At 46.6% G+C, this 5,000-nt stretch overlaps 11 non-coding genes across 11 annotated transcripts; 7 read left to right on the top strand and 4 right to left on the bottom strand.

The window, feature by feature from the left end:
- Positions 1–198: 198 nt before the first annotated feature.
- Positions 199–271, top strand: trnav-aac (transfer RNA valine (anticodon AAC)). Its single transcript has one exon. It is a non-coding gene; the product is annotated as a tRNA-Val (tRNA).
- Positions 272–375: 104 nt separating this feature from the next.
- trnad-guc (transfer RNA aspartic acid (anticodon GUC)) lies at positions 376–447 on the bottom strand. The gene has a single exon. It is a non-coding gene; the product is annotated as a tRNA-Asp (tRNA).
- A 393-nt stretch (positions 448–840) lies between these two features.
- On the top strand, positions 841–913 carry trnav-aac (transfer RNA valine (anticodon AAC)). The gene has a single exon. It is a non-coding gene; the product is annotated as a tRNA-Val (tRNA).
- An 882-nt stretch (positions 914–1,795) lies between these two features.
- trnav-aac (transfer RNA valine (anticodon AAC)) lies at positions 1,796–1,868 on the top strand. The gene has a single exon. It is a non-coding gene; the product is annotated as a tRNA-Val (tRNA).
- Positions 1,869–2,285: 417 nt separating this feature from the next.
- trnad-guc (transfer RNA aspartic acid (anticodon GUC)) lies at positions 2,286–2,357 on the bottom strand. Its single transcript has one exon. It is a non-coding gene; the product is annotated as a tRNA-Asp (tRNA).
- Positions 2,358–2,642: 285 nt separating this feature from the next.
- Positions 2,643–2,715, top strand: trnav-aac (transfer RNA valine (anticodon AAC)). The gene has a single exon. It is a non-coding gene; the product is annotated as a tRNA-Val (tRNA).
- Positions 2,716–2,819: 104 nt separating this feature from the next.
- Positions 2,820–2,891, bottom strand: trnad-guc (transfer RNA aspartic acid (anticodon GUC)). Its single transcript has one exon. It is a non-coding gene; the product is annotated as a tRNA-Asp (tRNA).
- Positions 2,892–3,176: 285 nt separating this feature from the next.
- Positions 3,177–3,249, top strand: trnav-aac (transfer RNA valine (anticodon AAC)). Its single transcript has one exon. It is a non-coding gene; the product is annotated as a tRNA-Val (tRNA).
- Positions 3,250–3,818: 569 nt separating this feature from the next.
- On the top strand, positions 3,819–3,891 carry trnav-aac (transfer RNA valine (anticodon AAC)). The gene has a single exon. It is a non-coding gene; the product is annotated as a tRNA-Val (tRNA).
- A 240-nt stretch (positions 3,892–4,131) lies between these two features.
- trnav-aac (transfer RNA valine (anticodon AAC)) lies at positions 4,132–4,204 on the top strand. Its single transcript has one exon. It is a non-coding gene; the product is annotated as a tRNA-Val (tRNA).
- Positions 4,205–4,621: 417 nt separating this feature from the next.
- On the bottom strand, positions 4,622–4,693 carry trnad-guc (transfer RNA aspartic acid (anticodon GUC)). Its single transcript has one exon. It is a non-coding gene; the product is annotated as a tRNA-Asp (tRNA).
- Positions 4,694–5,000: the final 307 nt, after the last annotated feature.

Raw genomic sequence — 5,000 nt, 5'->3', positions numbered from 1 at the left:
TCCTGGCTGGGTTTGATCAGTCCTCAACTTCCTAGCGGAAAACCACAGCCTCGTACATGTAGGAATTGATTCTCATCCCGACCGCTTTAGAACTGACGTCAAACTGTAGAATAGTGATGAAGGTCAAGTCATGATGAAGCCATCAGATCAAGATCTTCCCCAAAGAGCAGGCATATGTTCAAAAGAAACCTAGCTGTGGTTTCCGTAGTGTAGTGGTTATCACGTTCGCCTAACACGCGAAAGGTCCCCAGTTCGAAACTGGGCGGAAACATTAACCTTTTTCCCGCCCTGTCTGCAAAAGAAAATTATTCACTTGGTCAATTAAAAAAGACTACGCTTCCAGTCTGAGCATACGCTTACTGTTTGACGAAGACTCTCCCCGTCAGGGAATCGAACCCTGGTCTTCTGCGTGACAGGCAGAGATACTGTCCACTATACTAACGAGGAATCACTCTGAAATCCTTATGCCAGATTTCTGGTCGTTGTGAAGAGAAGGTACGCACTTGAACACTTTCCCTTCCGGCGAAAATTCCGTAGTGTAGTGGTTATCACGTTCGCCTAACACGCGAAAGGTCCCCAGTTCAAAACTGGGCGGAAACATTGACCTTTTTCCCGCCCTGTCTGCAAAAGAAAATGATTCACTTGGTCAATTAAAAAAGACCACGCTTCCAGTCTGAGCATACGCTTACTGTTTGACGAAGACTCTCCCCGTCAGGGAATCGAACCCTGGTCTTCTGCGTGACAGGCAGAGATACTGTCCACTATATTCTCATCAGATCAGCCATCAGATCAAGATCTTCCGCAAAGAGCAGGCATATGTTCAAAAGAAACCTAGCCGTGGTTTCCGTAGTGTAGTGGTTATCACGTTCGCCTAACACGCGAAAGGTCCCCAGTTCGAAACTGGGCGGAAACATTGACCTTTTTCCCGCCCTGTCTGCAAAAGAAAATGATTAACTTGGTCAATTAAAAAAGACTACGCTTCCAGTCTGAGCATACGCTTACTGTTTGACGAAGACTCTACCCGTCAGGGAATCGAACCCTGGTCTTCTGCGTGACAGGCAGAGATACTGTCCACTATATTCTCTTCAGATCAGCCATCAGATCAAGATCTTCCGCAAAGAGCAGGCATATGTTCAAAAGAAACCTAGCTGTGGTTTCCGTAGTGTAGTGGTTATCAAGTTCGCCTAACACGCGAAAGGTCCCCAGTTCGAAACTGGGCGGAAACATTGACCTTTTTCCCGCGCTGTCTGCAAAAGAAAATGATTCACTTGGTCAATTAAAAAAGACTACGCTTCCAGTCTGAGCATACGCTTACTGTTTGACGAAGACTCTCCCCGTCAGGGAATCGAACCATGGTCTTCTGCGTGACAGGCAGAGATACTGTCCACTATACTAACGAGGAATCACTCTGAAATCCTTATGCCAGATTTCTGGCCGTTGTGAAGAGAAGGTACGCACTTGAACACTTTCCCTTCCGGCGAAAATTCCGTAGTGTAGTGGTTATCACGTTCGCCTAACACGCGAAAGGTCCCCAGTTCAAAACTGGGCGGAAACATTGACCTTTTTCCCGCCCTGTCTGCAAAAGAAAATGATTCACTTGGTCAATTAAAAAAGACCACGCTTCCAGTCTGAGCATACGCTTACTGTTTGACGAAGACTCTCCCCGTCAGGGAATCGAACCCTGGTCTTCTGCGTGACAGGCAGAGATACTGTCCACTATATTCTCATCAGATCAGCTATCAGATCAAGATCTTCCGCAAAGAGCAGGCATATGTTCAAAAGAAACCTAGCCGTGGTTTCCGTAGTGTAGTGGTTATCACGTTCGCCTAACACGCGAAAGGTCCCCAGTTCGAAACTGGGCGGAAACATTGACCTTTTTCCCGCGCTGTCTGCAAAAGAAAATGATTCATTTGGTCAATTAAAAAAGACTACGCTTCCAGTCGGAGCATACGCTTACTGTTTGACGAAGACTCTCCCCGTCAGGGAATCGAACCCTGGTCTTCTGCGTGACAGGCAGAGATACTGTCCACTATATTCTCATCAGATCAGCCATCAGATCAAGATCTTCCGCAAAGAGCAGGCATATGTTCAAAAGAAACCTAGCCTTGGTTTCCGTAGTGTAGTGGTTATTACGTTCGCCTAACACGCGAAAGGTCCCCAGTTCAAAACTGGGCGGAAACATTGACCTTTTTCCCGCCCTGTCTGCAAAAGAAAATGATTCACTTGGTCAATTAAAAAAGACTACGCTTCCAGTCTGAGCATACGCTTACTGTTTGACGAAGACTCTCCCCGTCAGGGAATCGAACCCTGGTCTTCTGCGTGACAGGCAGAGATACTGTCCACTATACTAACGAGGAATCACTCTGAAATCCTTATGCCAGATTTCTGGCCGTTGTGAAGAGAAGGTACGCACTTGAACACTTTTCCTTCCGGCGAAAATTCAGTCCTGGCTGGGTTTGATCAGTCCTCAACTTCCTAGCGGAAAACCACAGCCTCGTACATGTAGGAATTGATTCTCATCCCGACCGCTTTAGAACTGACGTCAAACTGTAGAATAGTGATGAAGGTCAAGTCATGATGAAGCCATCAGATCAAGATCTTCCCCAAAGAGCAGGCATATGTTCAAAAGAAACCTAGCTGTGGTTTCCGTAGTGTAGTGGTTATCACGTTCGCCTAACACGCGAAAGGTCCCCAGTTCGAAACTGGGCGGAAACATTAACCTTTTTCCCGCCCTGTCTGCAAAAGAAAATTATTCACTTGGTCAATTAAAAAAGACTACGCTTCCAGTCTGAGCATACGCTTACTGTTTGACGAAGACTCTCCCCGTCAGGGAATCGAACCCTGGTCTTCTGCGTGACAGGCAGAGATACTGTCCACTATACTAACGAGGAATCACTCTGAAATCCTTATGCCAGATTTCTGGCCGTTGTGAAGAGAAGGTACGCACTTGAACACTTTCCCTTCCGGCGAAAATTCAGTCCTGGCTGGGTTTGATCAGTCCTCAACTTCCTAGCGGAAAACCACAGCCTCGTACATGTAGGAATTGATTCTCATCCCGACCGCTTTAGAACTGACGTCAAACTGTAGCATAGTGATGAAGGTCAAGTCATGATGAAGCCATCAGATCAAGATCTTCCCCAAAGAGCAGGCATATGTTCAAAAGAAACCTAGCTGTGGTTTCCGTAGTGTAGTGGTTATCACGTTCGCCTAACACGCGAAAGGTCCCCAGTTCGAAACTGGGCGGAAACATTAACCTTTTTCCCGCCCTGTCTGCAAAAGAAAATTATTCACTTGGTCAATTAAAAAAGACTACGCTTCCAGTCTGAGCATACGCTTACTGTTTGACGAAGACTCTCCCCGTCAGGGAATCAAACCCTGGTCTTCTGCGTGACAGGCAGAGATACTGTCCACTATACTAACGAGGAATCACTCTGAAATCCTTATGCCAGATTTCTGGCCGTTGTGAAGAGAAGGTACGCACTTGAACACTTTCCCTTCCGGCGAAAATTCCGTAGTGTAGTGGTTATCACGTTCGCCTAACACGCGAAAGGTCCCCAGTTCGAAACTGGGCGGAAACATTGACCTTTTTCCCGCCCTGTCTGCAAAAGAAAATGATTCACTTGGTCAATTAAAAAAGACCACGCTTCCAGTCTGAGCATACGCTTACTGTTTGACGAAGACTCTCCCCGTCAGGGAATCGAACCCTGGTCTTCTGCGTGACAGGCAGAGATACTGTCCACTATATTCTCATCAGATCAGCCATCAGATCAAGATCTTCCGCAAAGAGCAGGCATATGTTCAAAAGAAACCTAGCCGTGGTTTCCGTAGTGTAGTGGTTATCACGTTCGCCTAACACGCGAAAGGTCCCCAGTTCGAAACTGGGCGGAAACATTGACCTTTTTCCCGCCCTGTCTGCAAAAGAAAATGATTAACTTGGTCAATTAAAAAAGACTACGCTTCCAGTCTGAGCATACGCTTACTGTTTGACGAAGACTCTCCCCGTCAGGGAATCGAACCCTGGTCTTCTGCGTGACAGGCAGAGATACTGTCCACTATATTCTCATCAGATCAGCCATCAGATCAAGATCTTCCGCAAAGAGCAGGCATATGTTCAAAAGAAACCTAGCTGTGGTTTCCGTAGTGTAGTGGTTATCACGTTCGCCTAACAAGCGAAAGGTCCCCAGTTCGAAACTGGGCGGAAACATTGACCTTTTTCCCGCGCTGTCTGCAAAAGAAAATGATTCACTTGGTCAATTAAAAAAGACTACGCTTCCAGTCTGAGCATACGCTTACTGTTTGACGAAGACTCTCCCCGTCAGGGAATCGAACCCTGTTCTTCTGCGTGACAGGCAGAGATACTGTCCACTATATTCTCATCAGATCAGCCATCAGATCAAGATCTTCCGCAAAGAGCAGGCATATGTTCAAAAGAAACCTAGCCTTGGTTTCCGTAGTGTAGTGGTTATTACGTTCGCCTAACACGCGAAAGGTCCCCAGTTCAAAACTGGGCGGAAACATTGACCTTTTTCCCGCCCTGTCTGCAAAAGAAAATGATTCACTTGGTCAATTAAAAAAGACTACGCTTCCAGTCTGAGCATACGCTTACTGTTTGACGAAGACTCTCCCCGTCAGGGAATCGAACCCTGGTCTTCTGCGTGACAGGCAGAGATACTGTCCACTATACTAACGAGGAATCACTCTGAAATCCTTATGCCAGATTTCTGGCCGTTGTGAAGAGAAGGTACGCACTTGAACACTTTCCCTTCCGGCGAAAATTCAGTCCTGGCTGGGTTTGATCAGTCCTCAACTTCCTAGCGGAAAACCACAGCCTCGTACATGTAGGAATTGATTCTCATCCCGACCGCTTTAGAACTGACGTCAAACTGTAGAATAGTGATGAAGGTCAAGTCATGATGAAGCCATCAGATCAAGATCTTCCCCAAAGAGCAGGCATATGTTCAAAAGAAACCTAGCTGTGGTTTCCGTAGTGTAATGGTTAT

The sequence above is a fragment of the Pungitius pungitius genome, unplaced genomic scaffold, assembly GCF_949316345.1.
Source record: "Pungitius pungitius unplaced genomic scaffold, fPunPun2.1 scaffold_33, whole genome shotgun sequence".
Classification (NCBI taxonomy): Eukaryota; Metazoa; Chordata; class Actinopteri; order Perciformes; family Gasterosteidae; genus Pungitius; species Pungitius pungitius.
This window is presented reverse-complemented; position numbering and strand designations above follow the sequence as displayed.